Source organism: Rhagoletis zephyria, unplaced genomic scaffold (genome assembly GCF_001687245.7).
Source record: "Rhagoletis zephyria isolate East Lansing unplaced genomic scaffold, Rhagoletis_zephyria_1.1 Rzeph_scaffold_01760, whole genome shotgun sequence".
In the NCBI taxonomy this organism is placed as follows: domain Eukaryota; kingdom Metazoa; phylum Arthropoda; class Insecta; order Diptera; family Tephritidae; genus Rhagoletis; species Rhagoletis zephyria.
In genome coordinates this window covers 27,027-44,906 of record NW_016158844.1, presented here as the reverse complement: position 1 = coordinate 44,906, position 17,880 = coordinate 27,027, and the positions used below count along the sequence as shown (strand labels likewise).

General features: G+C 35.0%; 1 protein-coding gene and 1 long non-coding RNA gene across 6 annotated transcripts in view; both read right to left on the bottom strand.

The window, feature by feature from the left end:
- The window catches only part of LOC108365057 (uncharacterized), a 12,544-nt gene extending 1,686 nt beyond the window's left edge, over positions 1-10,858 (bottom strand). Inside the window, exons 1-2 of the long non-coding RNA XR_001847870.1 lie at positions 10,846-10,858; positions 363-366 (exon numbers count right to left, since the gene is read on the bottom strand). This is a non-coding gene — a long non-coding RNA (uncharacterized LOC108365057). The remainder of the gene's footprint in view (positions 1-362; positions 367-10,845) is intronic.
- lilli (AF4/FMR2 family member lilliputian) overlaps positions 1-17,880 on the bottom strand; it is a 60,656-nt gene that overhangs the window by 40,988 nt on the left and 1,788 nt on the right. The gene's annotated exons all lie outside the window — the stretch shown is intronic.

The window sequence follows — 17,880 nt, the reverse complement described above, 5'->3', positions numbered from 1 at the left end:
GGTACGCTTATGTATATAAAATTGTGTGAGGTAAAAGGAAATATGCAATACAAAGCAGGCAGCTGCATGAGAAATTGTTTGCAGACAAGAGAGTTTTCCGACTGAAATACCAAAAGAAACGAAACCAAAAAGTCAGCTATGGTGCGCTTGAAACATTTAAACACGTTCGTAAATTTGTTTATAACAGTTGGTGGAACGTAGACAGAGTAGCAAAATTAATTTTACACCGCAGAGGCAAAATGCAAAATGCAGTGATATTGTTTGCCTACCTGAGCTGATGAGAGGCGAGTGCAAAAGAAAATAAATTCCCATTGCCAGCTATGCTATGTACTTACTTACATATGTATCTTTTATCACACCACCCACCTACTTCAACTCCATACCAAAAATATCTACTTAAACAACGGTTATATAGCTGACGCGTCACACCTCAGCATACATTGATATATATGTATATGCCTATTTTTCACAGAGTATTCTTGCACAGTATGAGGAGGATGTGAGGCAGGCCCAATGAACACTAAGACACACCCACAATATTTCTGACAAAATTCCAAAATACTTTTCGAACGTTGCTTTTGTGTTTTATTTTCGTTATGTTTATTTTTTGAAGAGTTGCTTTCTTTCGTTTATACTTTGCAATTGTTTTCTTGTTAATTTTCGGCTCGCTTAAGGGTCATTTCAACAGTTTACTTTTTACGACAAGTAATTTTTAGCAAAAAAAAACCGACTTCAACTCTCATATAAAAAAAAAAAAAATAGTACCAGGTTGACCGAGCTTTGCACTCCGGTGCATATACTTTTTAAAGTTTTCAAGATTTGGATAGCTTTAAAAAAATATTTTGGAATAAAAAAAATAGGATTTCCATATCTATTAAGTAAATTCCTTACTCTAAAATTTAGGTGCCAACCCTATTCCGAAATACGTTGGAATGAATGGTACATATCTTGAGCGTATGCGTACTATGTATATATAAAAAATGATGATTGAGATTAACAAAATAAATATTTTTATTACAAGGAAGCGTGGCAACCCTGAAAATATTTTCTGACCAAAGTTCTCAACAATACCTTTCATTTGATATCCATATTGCGATGTTTTAGATAAATTGTGTAGAATCTAAAATAAGTGGCAACCTTATACTACTATCCTAAGACATAACATTTTGTGTACAGGGTAAGCATTGTCTAAGAACCTTCTCTTGGTACCCATGAATAGTGATNAGCATTGTCTAAGAACCTTCTCTTGGTACTCATGAATAGTGATTTTACCTTTTTTTTTTCTAAAAAAAAAAATTAAATAAATATTCGATTCAAAATAGGTGGCAACCTTATTAAAAATATATTTGAATTAGGGATCTTTAAAATACCTTCCATTTGATACCCATATTATNGGCAACCTTATACTACTATCCTAAGACATAACATTTTGTGTACAGGGTAAGCATTGTCTAAGAACCTTCTCTTGGTACTCATGAATAGTGATTTTACCTTTTTTTTTTCTAAAAAAAAAAATTAAATAAATATTCGATTCAAAATAGGTGGCAACCTTATTAAAAATATATTTGAATTAGGGATCTTTAAAATACCTTCCATTTGATACCCATATTATGATGTTTTAATTAATTTGTAACTAATTTCGCATAGGTGGCAACCTTATACGAGTCTTCTCGGAGATATTGCCTATTCAGATAACTTTAAAATCCAAAACATTATCTGTGTACAAAATTTCATCAAAATCGTTAGAGCCGTTTACGAGAACCCTATGGATATATATATATACAAGAATTGCTCGTTTAATGTAATAAGATATATCAATACATATATCTCATGATGACTGATCGGATCTTAACCAGATTAGTATGGGACCACCTCTAGTATGATACCACCTTTCCGATGCAAAAAGAATTATCGAAATCGGTTGACGGGGTCCAAAGTTATGCGGTAACATACCTAAAAAAAATATTCCGACGAACCGATGACCTCCTCCTTTTTTGGAAGTCGGTTAAAAATTGAGTTTAAACTAATCGCCAGTTTTCCAGTTTATGGCCGCTGTACAGTTTAGTGGTTTTATAGGACAGGACATTTTTTCTTTACATAGATATGTATGTAAAGCAACTGCTAATATATTTATACTTTTGCTATTTTTTTTATTGTGGACAGAAATTTAAAGAATTTGTTAGTTGCTCCATGTGTTGTCCGCTGTGCGCTGACAAAATACCTCAACCATTTGGGTTTGTTATTTGTCTTGCCATCCAAAAAACTGAAATGGTTTGGTCCATTTTCTTAGGTTGAATCCGATTGTGACTGTATTGCAAATAANTGACACAACATTTTTTCTTTACATAGATATGTATGTAAAGCAACTGCTAATATATTTACACTTTTGCTATTTTTTTTATTGTGGACAGAAATTTAAAGAATTTGTTAGTTGCTCCATGTGTTGTCCGCTGTGCGATGACAAAATACCTCAACCATTTGGGTTTGTTATTTGTCTTGCCATCCAAAAAACTGAAATGTTTTGGTCCATTTTCTTAGGTTGAATCCGATTGTGACTGTATTGCAAATAATTTTAATTTTTCCCCCTTCTCTTTCATCTAAGTTTTGGAAGCCGATGGCAAATTCATATTGTTGCTTATCACAAATATCTCGCTGTTAAGCCGCATACTGTTTAGATTATCACGTGAATATTCAGTTATTTTATGTAAATCATGGTTTTGTTAAGTCACTTGGTTGGTTGACAAAACGCATGTGGGAATTTTCCGCTCAACGGCAACGAAATTATTCTCTGAACACAGACTACTAAACTACAACACATACTATGTATTGGAAAAAATACAGAAGCGTCATACTATTAAGTGGGCTCTACAGGGCAAACAAATCGTGTGATAATATTAAACTAATTATGAAATATATATATGTATGTACATACACTTCCACCCATCAGAATAGGTTCAACATGATTTTCAAGTTTTTCTGTTTGGTGCATCTACTAGATTATCTGTAAGTTTTTTTTTTGTAAATTCAGTGTTACAACCAGTTAAATTCACAAACAATAACACTAAGGCCAACCACATTGACACTACCATTGTTTACTTTTTGAGGTTTTTTTGAACATTGATAATGATTTAATTGTTCACCAGGATAGGTTCAGTCCAAATGTCTTGATATTAGGATTTGGTATTTGGCAATTTTAAGAAATTTACTTAAGTAATTATTTTAATCTAGAGATCAGAAACAAAAATTGCATATTTAAAAAAAGAAAGGCTAAACTGTCAAAAATCATTGTAAGTAGAAGTGACAAAATCAAGATTTTATAAGCAATTAAAAACGAGAAGAAAAACAAAGTGAAGAAATTCCGATAGTGTATCCGTACTGGTGTTAAAATGGCAATCTTGAATTCGGTCACATTTTGCATGTACTAGTGCATAAAATAAGACTATAATCCCGCTTAAGTTTTTGAGAACACTTGGAAAAGCAAGAGCTTCAAAAACGAACCCACGGGACGATGCACCTTGGGCTTAGTGATTGCAGTACTGTGAAAAAATAAACAATCAAAAAACACATTTGAGAACAAAATAATCGGAGTGTAACTTAATAATGAGCACTACTTTGAAGCACAAGGAATATTTGGCTGTACATTTTCGAGATTTCTAAAGCTGCTTGGACTGCTAGAAGCAGTAAATAGTTCTAATAGTATCAAGAAATCATTTGAGTGCTGCATTCACGGCGAAATGATGGCCAATAGGACTAAATACCATGCACTTAACGCAGTAAGCAATTTTCAGAATGCTATCCTTTTGGAATAGATAATACGAAGGTGGAAGATAAAAATACAAAGAAAAAATAGTTAAATTTTTGATTTTTTTTATTATATTATTAATTTTAATTTATTATTAATTATACTGAACCCGTTTTGGTAAACTATGTATTAAATTTTTATTTGGTAATGTGGCTTTTTATTTTTTGTTTGTGATTTGAACTGACTGTGATACTGCATATACAAAAATAACCTGGGGATAATTCAGAAGGCGCACCAAACAGTTAAAGCTAAAAAAACAAAACATGCTAAACCTATTCTGCTGACGTTCAGTGTCTATAGAAACAAAACCTTTAGTATGAATTTGTTATTTTAACATGCCAGCTGATAACTAAACGCGCAATCAAACCTCGCCATTGCGAAGAGTATCTACAAAATTGCCAGGGATTGATGATTAGACACCAACGGCGGTTGCTTAAGTGTATTGTCTTTATAATTATGTGGACACCTACTTTCCACAAGAATTTGCCAACTAATACATATACTTCTTTTCACACAGACAACTGATTCCAAATAATGATATCCTGCACTGCTAACCACTACACCACAGCGGCCTAGATAAAAAACTTGGGGAGCATTTTCTACGAATTCGTTTGCTAATTCAGAAAATAAATTTTGAAAAAGCAAAAGCTTTTACTTTACAAGTGAAAAAGTGTTTCTGGACCTCGATTGAGTCCCCTCGATCATTTGTGGCGGGAAACGAAACGGGAACTATGTACCTCAATATACATATGTACATACATATATACAAGGCAAAGAGTAGAAAGCTGAGCGTAGAAGGGACTGTAAAATTGTAGAAATATGCAAAATCTTAAGTGGTAAGATGTGCGTGGAGGCATGTGTATTTTTGTTCTAGTTAGCTTGAAAAAAAAACAACACACTTTTTGTTTTGTTAGTTAATTTTACCCCGTTATTTAATACGTCACCTATCAGGAATGAATGAGTTTATCTCGAATTAAAGCAAACAACATTAAAAACATCAAGTGGAAAAAGAGGAAAAGGCAACTAAAAATAAAAATATTGGCAAGCTACGACGCTCTTCGAATTTTTGCCCGCCCGCAAGGGAAATTCCAATCAGCTCATTCCGCAGCGTGTTTTGAACGACTTTTTCATGCACTTGCATTGCGAAGGCGAAACAAGTCGTCCACGAAATATAAAAATAAAAAATAAACTACGCAGAGACAAATGATGAATTCATAGAACGAATGTATAGTAACTAAAGCTAAGATGTTCGTGTGGCATTATCAAAGAAGTTAAAAAAAAAAAACACNAGTTAATATCACTATTTAACTAAAACAAACTATGATGAAAGAAACAATCTCAAAAATTTTAACTAAAATCGTCTAGTTAGTTCGATAAAATGATTTAATCGGGAATCACAATTTTTTCTTAACGTATATACATATACATACTTACAAAAATACAAATTTGGTAGAAAGACATAAGTATGTATGTACAACAACACAAATATAAATTGGGTCGCGACATTTTATCAAGTTTTGCAAATTTTTCTTTTGTATTTTGGTGTTTTTTTCAGAATTTTTATCAGTTTAAATTGTTTTTGTTAGATACTAGAGCTACGTCTAACGTCTGCTCACGTCCCAATTTATATTTGGGTCACTGCATGTGTGTATGTACATACATATGTATGTATATGCAGATCGCACACTTTCTTCAAAACTATTTTAACTTAATTCTTGCTAGAATCTTTGCTAGAAAATACAAAAACATATTTTTGAGTTCGTGTTAATCGGATGGGTATGGTAGGCTTTCTAGGGTTTTTGTAACAAACTAACTTAAAATATTGCTGTGGCTTAGCTGCAGCTATATATTTATGTAAATACATATGATCTTTGAACTTTTTAGGGCATAATATTAGAAATTAAAAATTTTCAATGAACAGAATTTCGGTAAGTACTATGTTAGATAATAATTTACAAAATATGTATAGACTAAAAATAAATATATATTTTTTGTTGGTTTTGTTGGAAATTGTGTGGAAGCCCGCAGACATATTTTGTCTTTTGGACTTATCAACACGGTTTCCATTTTATTCTATGCATTTAACGCAATTTCACAATACATATCTGTATTGTTCATACTGATATGCATTGAGACTTTAATTCTACGTGAGATAAAGACCATATCTTAAGAATTCTCATCTCATAAATACCGTCCACATCTAAACCGATAAAAGAATGTTAAGGCCCAGCAAAGCGAAAATCCCTTGACTGTTCACTCAACTCTATCAAGTCGCGGTATGGAAGCGGTAAATGTATTTATGTGCCGAAACATATTTTCAACACATAAATTCTCTTCGTCCACCACATAGCCCGTACAACTCCCTTTCCCGCCGAAGCAAGAAGGTCGCAATACGATTGCCAACATCGGATGTAATAGGGACACCAGCCAAAGAAGCCCCTTCGTCTGCAACCAGAAAGCTCAACATTAAAGTTCACTAAATGATCGACAGATCAAGAGACCGAATAGCCGGGAAAATTACAGTTGCCCCTCAGAAAAGTAGACTATTGGTTTTCATAGATCACCACCAATATTCAAACAAGCAGAGATTTCTCCCAACTTGAATGAGTACCGCGAGATCTTCGGCTAACGTCCACAGGTGACCGCTCCAGTGCCAATGCCCTGAGTCAATCACATTGTATCTCTCGAAAGCTCCACCGTAGTCTGATAAAAGCCGGGTTGCAGCCGCATATTCAACAGAAAATCCACTCGCGAAATTTTCAATGAGTAATTCTAGATCATTTTATGGCTCCGTCAGGGAGTCTCCATAGACCTCCGTGATTTGACCATAGAAATATCTTGAAAAACCAATTTTGAATTTTGAAGATAGATGGACATCGGTTAAAAAGCGCCACACTACCGGGCCACACCTCAAGCGCGGCGATATTTGGCTCTTGGCACATGCATAGCAGAAGAGTATTACAGGACTGTTGTACACGTCTTCTATAACTGTTTCCAGCAATAGAAAAGGGCTTCAACCAACATATGCAAAACTCTAAAGCAAGCCGTCTTTGCCTCGAGGAAATCTTTAGCACTTGGCATGAACGAGTTAGAAGAGTATGTGACTTCTGATGTCAGTCGACCCTACTGCTGTTTTCAACAATAGTAGATACTTCAACCAGCAGCGAACCTCTGCAAACAAGTCATCTTCGCCTTGAGCAAATCTTTTATTCTTACCCTTAGCATGAACGTGTTAGGGGAGAATTTGTTGACTGTTGTCCACATCAGATATAGCTGTTTCCAGCGATATAAGACGTTTCAATCAACAGACGCCAAACTCTAAAAACATGTCATCTTTGCCTCGAGCAAAAGTTTTGGCTGTTGGCATGAACAAGTTAGAAGAGTAATTGGGGAATGTTGTCCGTTTCGGCTATTGCTGTTTCCAGTAATAGTAGAGGCCTCAGCCAACAGACGAATTACCCTAATAAAATGTCATTTCTGCCTCGAGCAAATTTATAGCTCTTGGAATGGACCGGTTGGAAGAGTGTCTAGCGACTAATGTCCACCTTTGCTATAGCTGCCTGCAGCAAACGTAGCATACTTTAGCAAAGGCTTCAACCAGCAGTCGTTCATCTCTCAAACGGGTACCATAATGCCTTGAGCAAAATTTTCAAACCTTGGCATGAACAAATTAGAAGAGTTTGTGACTACTGTTGTCCGTCTCTCCTACGGCTGTTTTCAGCAATAGTAGATACTTCAACCAACTCAGCACAACTCTAAGTAAAAGTCATATTTGGCTTGAGCAAATTACTTGCTTTTGGCATGATCGAGTTCATAGAGCAATTGACGTCTGCTGTCCACTCCAGCTAAAGCTGTTTCCTGCAATAGAAGAAGCTTCAACCAACAGACGTAAAAGTCTAAGACAAGTCATCTTTGCCTCGAGCGAAAGTTCTAGCTGTTGGCATGAACAAGTTAGAAGAGTAATTGGGGAATGTTGTCCGTCTCGGCTATTGCTGTTTCCAGTAATAGTAGAGGCCTCAGCCAACAGACGAATTACCCTAATAAAATGTCATTTCTGCCTCGAGCAAATTCATAGCTCTTGGAATGGACCAGTTGGAACCGGTACCACAATGCCTTGAGCAAAATAGTGGATTTTAGTCGCCTTTTACGACAAGCATGCCTTACTGCGGGTATATTCTAACCCCTAACCCGCGGGGGGACTGCCTACTTGGGTAGATATATGTATACGGGGATTAACATAATTTTCAAAATGCACAAATAAGTACTCAACGTAGACTAAAGTATCAATTTTTGCAAAATGCGATTTTGCCCATCCAAGATTTTCTTCAAGTTCGTATCCTCATCAAGCAGTTACGTTAAGCTAAAAATTAAAAGATTCTTTTGAAGGATTCAATTCGATTTCGATTGTCCTTACTTATACAGATTTTTGGATAGAACTTCAGGACTAATTTGCCATTATAAATCTATCCGTATGTATGTATTGCTGCACTCCTATTAAAATACGAACCAACTTGGAACCAACTTGTTTGTAGAAAAAAAACTATAACCAAAATGAGTTTGAATGATTTGCATGATTTCCATTCATTCATTCACATTCTTCCATTTGAAGGTAGAAAGTTTAAAACAAAATATATATTCATAACTTACAAAATTCCAGACGCTGAGTGTTTGGTATGCGAAGTAGAATATTCAAATCTACTGTACTCTGTTTAGCTAGAAGTTTAAATGAATTAATGCAGCCCTCTAATACATATACATAGATGTATGTATATACGCTACTCATAAGTTCATATGAATGTTTTTCTTGAGGAACCATTATGTATTTTTGTTGTATGTCAAGTAATTATTTTAGTGGATAACATAATAGGGATGAAAAGTTAGGAACATTTTATTGTATACAGTTTTCTTAACGGCGGCTCAGAAATGCAGTTAAAATTTACGGATACACAGAAGATTCGAAGTAATTGTTCGCCGATAAACTCAACAACGCAATTTGACAAAAGGTAAAACCACGAAACAGTGTAAAGCATAGAACCCTGAAAATACTCCTGTGCGAAAGGTAGGCGGAAGATGAAGAGGAGTTCGGAGCAAGTGAGAGTTGCCAAAGTAGCGTGGTGAATACAGTAGCAGAAATTGTGTACGACCCAGTGGGGAAAGGTAACGTCTGTTAATGCTAAAAGTAATGGATAGCCCCTATAACCTACGCCCGAAAAGATTCAATAATTTCTCCACAGCGATGTCATCCGAAAGCAATGTGTCGCATGTCGCTTTAACAAACTATAAATAGAATCTATAAATAGTAGAATAAAAAAATAAATAAATAAAAAATAAAGTTCGTCCCACAGGTTTTGAACCCGTGACCAACAACACAGTAGTTGAACATGCATCCTCGGCTCGGCTACAGCAGCTGTTGAGATAACGTGAAAAAAACCAGACTTTAGTTAGTTTTCAAACTCTTGTTTTGTTTGTGGCTTCAACCCTACACATCACCCGCTCGCTTACATTGCGATGCATCTTTTCGTTCAACCGTAGTTACGTCTTTTCTTGGTAGAAAAAGGTAATGCATACCCATTTTCCCACTGGGGTGTATTTATTGGGCATACCTTATGNCCCCTATAACCTACGCCCGAAAAGATTCAATAATTTCTCCACAGCGATGTCATACGAAAGCAATGTGTCGCATGTCGCTTTAACAAACTATAAATAGTAGAATAAAAAAATAAATAAATAAAAAAATAAAGTTCGTGCCACAGGTTGTGAACCCGTGACCAACAACACAGCAATTGAACATGCATCCTCGGCTCGGCTACAGCAGCTGTTGAGATAACGTGAAAAAAACAGACTTTAGTTAGTTTTCAAACTCTTGTTTTGTTTGTGGCTTCAACCCTACACATCACCCGCTCGCTTACATTGCGATACATCTTTTCGTTCAACCGTAGTTACGTCTTTTCTTGGTAGAAAAAGGAAATGCATACCCATTTTCCCACTGGGGTGTATTTATTGGGCATACCTTATGCATGTGTGTGTAAACAGCGTGGCAAAAGTGCATCAGAGGTTTGCATGTAGTATGTACAATGTACATACACACATACATATGTGTTCAAATGTCTGCGCCTTCGTTTCTCGAATTACTATTGGAAGCCGCTGTATTTGTGCAAATACAAACCCTGCAGGAAATATATCTAACTATAAGCTAACTTCAAGTTGATTAAGAAGGAGCTAAAAGTCACTTATTATCTGTATATTTTCTTTGGCGAAACCTAACTATATTTGTATGGCGGTGGCCGCGAAATAGTCAAGGGTGGTTTACCTCTGCATTAGATGTAGCCAAGGGTGGTTACCTCTGCATTTGATGTAACTAACTTGTGACTAACTACTTTTGAACATAAAATATCAATAGGAAAAACAAAATATTTTTATTTTAATTTTTTTATTTTTATTTACTTTATTTATTTTATTACAAATTCATATTTGTTTCCATATTCCGCTGTAGGTGGTCCCATATTCGAGCTTCGTCAGACAAAACTTCACAATGATAATATGAAATTTCGAACTTCCTTTTATTTGTCCTCAATGCGAAAAAGTATTTGCGAAGTGCTAGATATTTAAATAGAAACGCGTTTAAAGAAAACAATCTTGAGCTTTACTCCTGCATTACTTGTCCACTTGTTTCAAGTTAGCTTTTTGTAGCTAACTACAGGTTATATATTTCATAGAAATCCCGCAAAAAAGCTAACTACAAATAGGTTATTTTTTATCAATGTAATTTTTTTTCTGCAGGGAAGCTACGTTTTGAATTTACTCGTATATCAAACTGCAGATTAATACATATGTATTTGTACATATGTACATACATGCATATGCAATCATTCGAGGCCAAATATACCTACTTGCGTGAATGTATTTACATATTTGTTTTCTATTAAATTACGTACCTACTTGCTTCTACTAACTTTGTTACATTTGAAGCCAATACTGCCAGTCAGGCAAAGAAACAAGCATAGTAAGGTAAACAAACAGCATGGCCGCAGAACGTGAAAAACTTTAAATACTCGTGCATTCATAGCCACGAGCATAAATATACTAACTCCACGGTAGGCTGCCAGTTACTCTCACCAAAAAGAATGAAACCGGAGTCTGGCAGTCACTGGCGCAAAGGACATTAATTGTATGTTGATGTTGGTTGATTTTTCCGACAGGGTGGTAAGATGATTTATTTTGGAACGAAATTTCGTCATCCCTTGTCAAGCTTGGTTTGTAGACAAACCGGTTTCGGCGTTGTGCCATCTTCAGTGTCATTTTATGTTGGCACAACGCCAAAACCGGTTTGTCTGCAAACCCAGCTTGCCAGGGGATGACAGAAATTCGCTCCAAAATAAGACAGCTGTGTTAAAATTAATTGTAGCGCCGCTGGACCATTCCTAACAAATTTAAAACTCAAGTTTCAAAAATTAAGATTGCATATGAAGTGGTTAAAGAACTAGTTTTTAGACATTTTCTATATTATAAACATTGGTTTGTTTATAAACTAGTTCTTAAAGATCGAACTATATTTTAAATAAAAATTATTAACAAGTAATTTTTAAGCAAAAAACAAAAACCGACTGCAATTCTCATATACAAAATTTAAGGCTACCGTTAATTTCTTCATGGTCCAATGATCGGATCTACATAAACCAAATTATAATGAGGTACCAGCTTTCCGCTAAAAACAATTATATAGATCGGTTAACGTAGTCCAAAGTTATGCGGTAACATACATAAAGAAAACACAAAAAAATATATTCCGACGAATTGATAAACTCCTCATTTTTTTGAAGTCGGTTAAAAATAAATTAGCGTAAGTTCCAAGCAATTCATTTTGAATTTTGCTACTATTTCATTGTCCGCAACTGTAAATATTTTTTTATTTGAAATTGGAAGCGCTATTTAATTGAAACGCGTACAAGCACATGTACATGTGTATATACTTATGTATTAGGACTGAGTGTTCTATACGGAGTTTTTGACTATCTGTATAATCCGGGTATCCGAATCATCCTTTGGTCGGTGCCCGCACATGAAGGCTTTGCTGACAACGAAAGGCTGACGAGTACCGCAAAACGTAGGTCCCAACGGAACCTATATGGTGCACAGCCATCCTGTGGAGCTCCTAAGGGAAAAAGCCAATCTAAGAAACATCCTCTAGAGGTAACTCTTCGCAAAACACCCCAAAAATTGGTTTATTAACTATATCACCAAGGTGTTTTTTTTTTGTAAAATATCTAAAACATATTTTGGTACATTTTTAAAATGCTGGTTCACTTTTTGGTACACAAAAAATTATGTAACGGTGTATATATGTATGTATGTACATAGTATAGGTAACGCCATTCATTACTATTGACTATTCTTCTTGAGTATTCTGACAAAATATTTTTTATTTTAACTTTTATTTCAACATAGATTGATTAGAAAAAAAATACTGATAAAAATAAAATATTTCACACAAACCGGGTTGAAATTTTGAAATTCCTGCCTGCATTTGGTTTGTAAATCAAATATTAGTGGCATTGTGCTACTAAGTATGATAGCACGGTCGAGTAATCATAGTTGTCAGAACACCTACTACCTAGTAAACTTTATTTAATTTTAGTACCATTCTTCGCGCCAATCCTTTCCTGAAAAACATTTATAAGCCCACTGATTTGCATGCATTCGAGCACCATTAGCGGAAATCATTACAAATACAATTAAACAACAAATAATGACAAAGCGAGCAGAGAATCAGTTATTGCGTTTAAATNCGATTTGCATGCATTCGAGCACCATTAGCGGAAATCATTACAAATACAATTGAACAACAAATAATGACAAAGCGAGCAGAGAATCAGTTATTGCGTTTAAATAAACCGAAGATAAATAAATTGCAATTGCTAATACCAATGCCGATGCTTTTTATTAAAAAGATACTACAGCAAAAAGGGAAATAGTAAAACAAAACAAAAGCAAAGAGGAAAAATAACAAATTAGCGTTATAATAATAGCAGTCAAGTAGTTGTAGCAATAATCAAGAGTGAAAATACAGTTATTGCATGTGCTTTTCTGTGGCATTTATTATGTTAGTGAAATTGCCAAGGCACGAGAGCCTAGGGTGTATTTGTGGCAATTTAAATGCCTCAGTATGTAGCAAACGCTTGGGGAAAAGTGGAGAATGAAATTACAAAGCATAAGCGGATGAACACCAATAACATAACTACACTAAGGAAAAAGTAGCATAGTAGAATTTTTCATTCAACATGTCGTTTTTGATGTTCCCATATTTTAGGAATTTAACAGATACAAAAATTTGCCTTTAAATTTTATACATATGTACGTACATAGTACTAGAGCCTTGAATCCCGAAGCATTTTAATAATCCCATGATTTCTTATCCCGGCATTTTTCAGGATTTTGCATTTTTCAGTAGACTTAATCATTAAATCACAGATTTATTGTCTGCACATTCGGTCTTATGCACCCTAGTAGAAGAGTCTGTAATTTAATGTTAAATAATTTTATAGTACTCTTGATTATATCTTGATTAATTGTAAAAACCATTTACTTATATTTGCAGAAATTCAATTACCACAAAACCACGCCAACAAAGTAAATTGAAGAAAAAACTCTGCCACAACACTGTAAAAGTTTCTTGTGTTATCAATTGCTACCAGATTTTTCGTTCTCACTTAAAAAAACAAAATATTTGAACAAGTACGGTTATTCACGCAAATGACTGAAGTTCACTTTAAATCCAGATGTTGGTGTTCTGTATTTCTCATTGTTCATGTCAAATGCGCGTGAATCAATTTGTTCGTTTTTAAATTTCACTTTCACTCGGACTCTAGAACATGCCTAATTATGTAAATAAATCAGTACAAATCTCGGGATGGAAAAGTGTCCGGGATCCCGGGATTGAATGTCCTAATACATACATACTTACATATGTACATTAGACGGCATCACCAAAAAAAGTTGCTGGTTTTCCGGCAGGATTACAAAACCAAGTATATTTTGAGACTTCTACCAAAATATTTCGGAAAAATATTAAGATTTGGGTGAGCTGGCCGGTTGGAAAATACCTCTAAAAATGGAGTTTTTTTATGAATAAAAAAAGCTTCTTAAAGGATTTTTTGGAAAAAATCCCCTCAGATGACAAAACAGTTTAAGCTTAAAAAATTTACATAAAAATATTAAAAAATTGTATCAACGGAATCATAAAAATGTGATTTTTGATGCTGTTTTTAAACCTTTTTTAAAGATTTGTGTAAGAAAAACTTGAATAACTGCTGCAAAACTTTACCGATATAGACTACTGAGGTATCAGTGGAAAGGTATTTTCTCACCCTTTTTATTTCTATAATAATAATAATAATAGATTGGCGCTGGTGTTAGTGTTTGGCCGAGCTTCTTCTCCGATTTGTGGCGTGCGCCTTGATGTTGTCACACAACGCGGAGGGACCTACAGTTTTGCGCCGACTCCGAACGGCGATTGTATTTTTATGAGAAGCTGTTTTTCATGGCAGAAATACACTCGGAGGTTTGCCATTGTCTGCCGAGGGACCGCCGCTGTTAAGAAAAAAACCTTTTTTCTATATTTTTTTTTCGATGTTGCTTTGACCAGGGCTTGAACCCAGGNCAAATTTCACTTTCACTCGGACTCTAGAAAATGCGTGATTATGTAAATAAATCAGTACAAATCTCGGGATGGAAAAGTGTCCGGGATCCCGGGATTGAATGTCCTAATACATACATACTTATGTACGTTAGACGGCATCACCAAAAAAAGTTGCGGTTTTTCCGGCAGGATTACAAAACCAAGTATATTTTGAGACTTCTACCAAAATATTTCGGAAAAATATTAAGATTTAGGTGAGCTGGACCGATTTGAAAATACCTCTAAAAATAGTTTTTTTATGAATAAAAATAGCTTCTTAAAGGGTTGTTTGGAAAAAATCCCCTCAGATGACAAAACAGTTTAAGCTTAGAAAATCTACACAAAAATATTAAAAAATTGTATCAACGGAATCATAATAATGAGATTTTTGATGCTGTTTTTAAACCTTTTTCAAAGATTTGTGTAAGAAAAACTTGAATAACTGCTGCAAAACTTTACCGATATAGACTACTGAGGTATCAGTGGAAAGGTATTTTCTCACCCTTTTTATTTCTATAATAATAATAATAATAGATTGGCGCTGGTGTTAGTGTTTGGCCGAGCTTCTTCTCCGATTTGTGGCGTGCGCCTTGATGTTGTCACACAACGCGGAGGGACCTACAGTTTTGCGCCGACTCCGAACGGCGATTGTATTTTTATGAGAAGCTGTTTTCCATGGCAGAAACACACTCGGAGGCTTGCCATTGCCTGCCGAGGGACGACCGCTGTTTAAAAAAAAAATCTTTGTTCTATATTTTTTGCGCAGTTGCTTTGACCAGGGCTTGAACCCAGGTGCTGATGAGTGAAAGCGCGCACTGCTTACCACTACACGACAGCAGGAGAAATATTTTTCCGTTGATGCAAACCAAAAAAACATTCACTTTATATCAGAACTTAAAACAGTTAAATTAGATCGGGTCGCTCTGCACACCAACCATTTTTTACTATCAGGTTTCAAAGCTTGTTATACATACATATATGTATACGTATGTATGCATCCTTTCAAATATTTATGTACTGTTACTACGTTTCCTACGAGAAAACGTCGACATTTACTGCAATGTTTAATTTCTCGGAACTAGCAGTTTTACACACAAAATATTAAAAATTTATTAAATAGGAGCACATAACTTTTATGATTGGCAAACTATTTGCAATGTTAAACATTTCAGGTTTTTAAACCCAATTTTGTGAGTCGCATAGCAACTATAGTTAAGTGCTATAAAGTTGAAAAGAATCGAATTTTGAGGTACCAGCAACCCGGATTTGAGTGTAAATAATCTACGGCTTATTGAAAAAAAATAAATAAATTTTCACAACCAAAATTCCGCGGCAACCACAAAAATGTAGTTGCCAATATAGCAACNAAAACTCAAATCCTGCGATCTAGACGCTTTTTTTTGTAGCAAAAATATGAGTATTAAAAATTAATTAGTAAAATTAGGTGCAAATAGTATCCCAATCGTGTGAATGTACAAATATTTTTCTTTATCTCAATCATGAAAAACAATCTGTTCAAATTTTTCAATGGAAGTTCCCAATATAAAAAATGTGCAAATATACCAATCGTGTGACAGTGCCTTAAAAAATGCAGGCCCGCAAACCAAACATTTTTCAAACTTTACCCCTATGTACTTTATTATAAGATTTCCTTACTACATACATATGTACATCCCGAAACATAATAATAAAATTATAGTTTGAAAAACTAAAACCTCCCTATTATAATTGCCGTTCGTAGTGTCATCAGGTATGTAACTTGAGAATAGAAATCGCTGCATCTTTTAGGCGCATCAATATTACATAGTTACATCCCGAGCTAATAAAAGGAAGGTAAAAAGGGCAAAACCGAAAATAGTAGGCAAAGTGTCAATACCGGTCATTTAAATTGCCGGAAAATAATGGGAAACTCAATAGCACAACGGATTGAAAGCGGAACAAGAAAAATGCGACGAAGTGGCAAAAAGCAAACAAAAACAAAGCATATGTCAACAGAAAATATCTACACGCAGATTGCTAAAAGGCTACACTTTGATAAAACAATTAATTCGTTAACATACAAATGTATGTAAGTATGTACATACATACATAGCGATCGTCTTTATATACATATATATATAGATATATATACATATATATATATATATATATAGTCAGATATATTTAAATTGCGAACTATTCAACAATATTCCTCTACACATTCATATTTTCGCAGTATGCCAATAATAAGACGTGGATGTGGGTAACTAACCTAATATCTGCTCGCTTTGCACAAAGCATCCTCAGAGCCGCATAGAATTTCAATCAATTTCCTCCATGTATGCACATGGTGTATTATACATAATGTGACCAACTATTTCATAGCTCAAAGAAGTACAGGCTCAGTGTTTGTTCAAAAGTGCGAGCCAAAATGTTTCCATTTAAGCCTCGCGAAGGTTGGACAGTCTAAAAAAAAGTGTGGAGATGATTCCACTTCAACTTCGTCTTGACAGCTTATACAAAAGGATCAGTCTCTAGTCAGTTTATAGTCTCACCATATAAATACCAATCGCACCTTTTGTACCCTCCTTTCCTCAATGTAAGGCTTCTACGACAGCCGCCGTTGATCGCCCATCTAGTTAGCTGGTTCCGGAAACCTTGAGCTAGATCAAAAAGGGTGTATAGAAATCGTCCCTTAACCAAAAGTTCCACATCATCTACATAGGCTATCACTCGACAGCCCACTTTTGCAGTTCCTCTAGAAGGTCGTTTACAACAGCAATCCAGGGCAGGGGAGAGAGAACACCACCTTGCGGAGTGCTCCCATTGACAAAATATACGTACATACATGCATATATGAACACATTAATATGTATGCAAACTGGCCTAGTGGACCATGTTAAGTGTGATTGTTTCGACGTAGGCACATAACGTTTTCAAAAAGTGTTTACCATGCCAGCGATAAAATCTTTTGAATGTTGGGCAGAGAATTTTCAACCATTTTCTTTTTCCAACATGTCGACGCCTCCAAACCATACTATGCTAAGTCTGCCTATAACTCGAATGACTTAGCATGGCATGGTTTGGAGGTAGAGCAAGAGCAGGTTTTAAAAATTGACTGGAACTTTATTTACCAGTTACAAAATTTTTATTACATACCAGCGCAGAATAGACCTGTTATTTGGAATTTTGATGAGTAATTATCTACAAAGAACTCGGGGAAGTGAAACTCTGCTTTCTGTCAATTCCTTATATACAATGCGAAATTTTCGAAAGATTCAATAATAGTACTTTAGACCGTATCACGATGTATTGGCTGAAATAAGATCAATTTGATCCAAGTGATTTTGAACAAGCAATAGGAGTGTACATTTGCACAGATTTGTAAATTTTGGCAGTCACAGAGTGGTTTTGTCTAGATTTT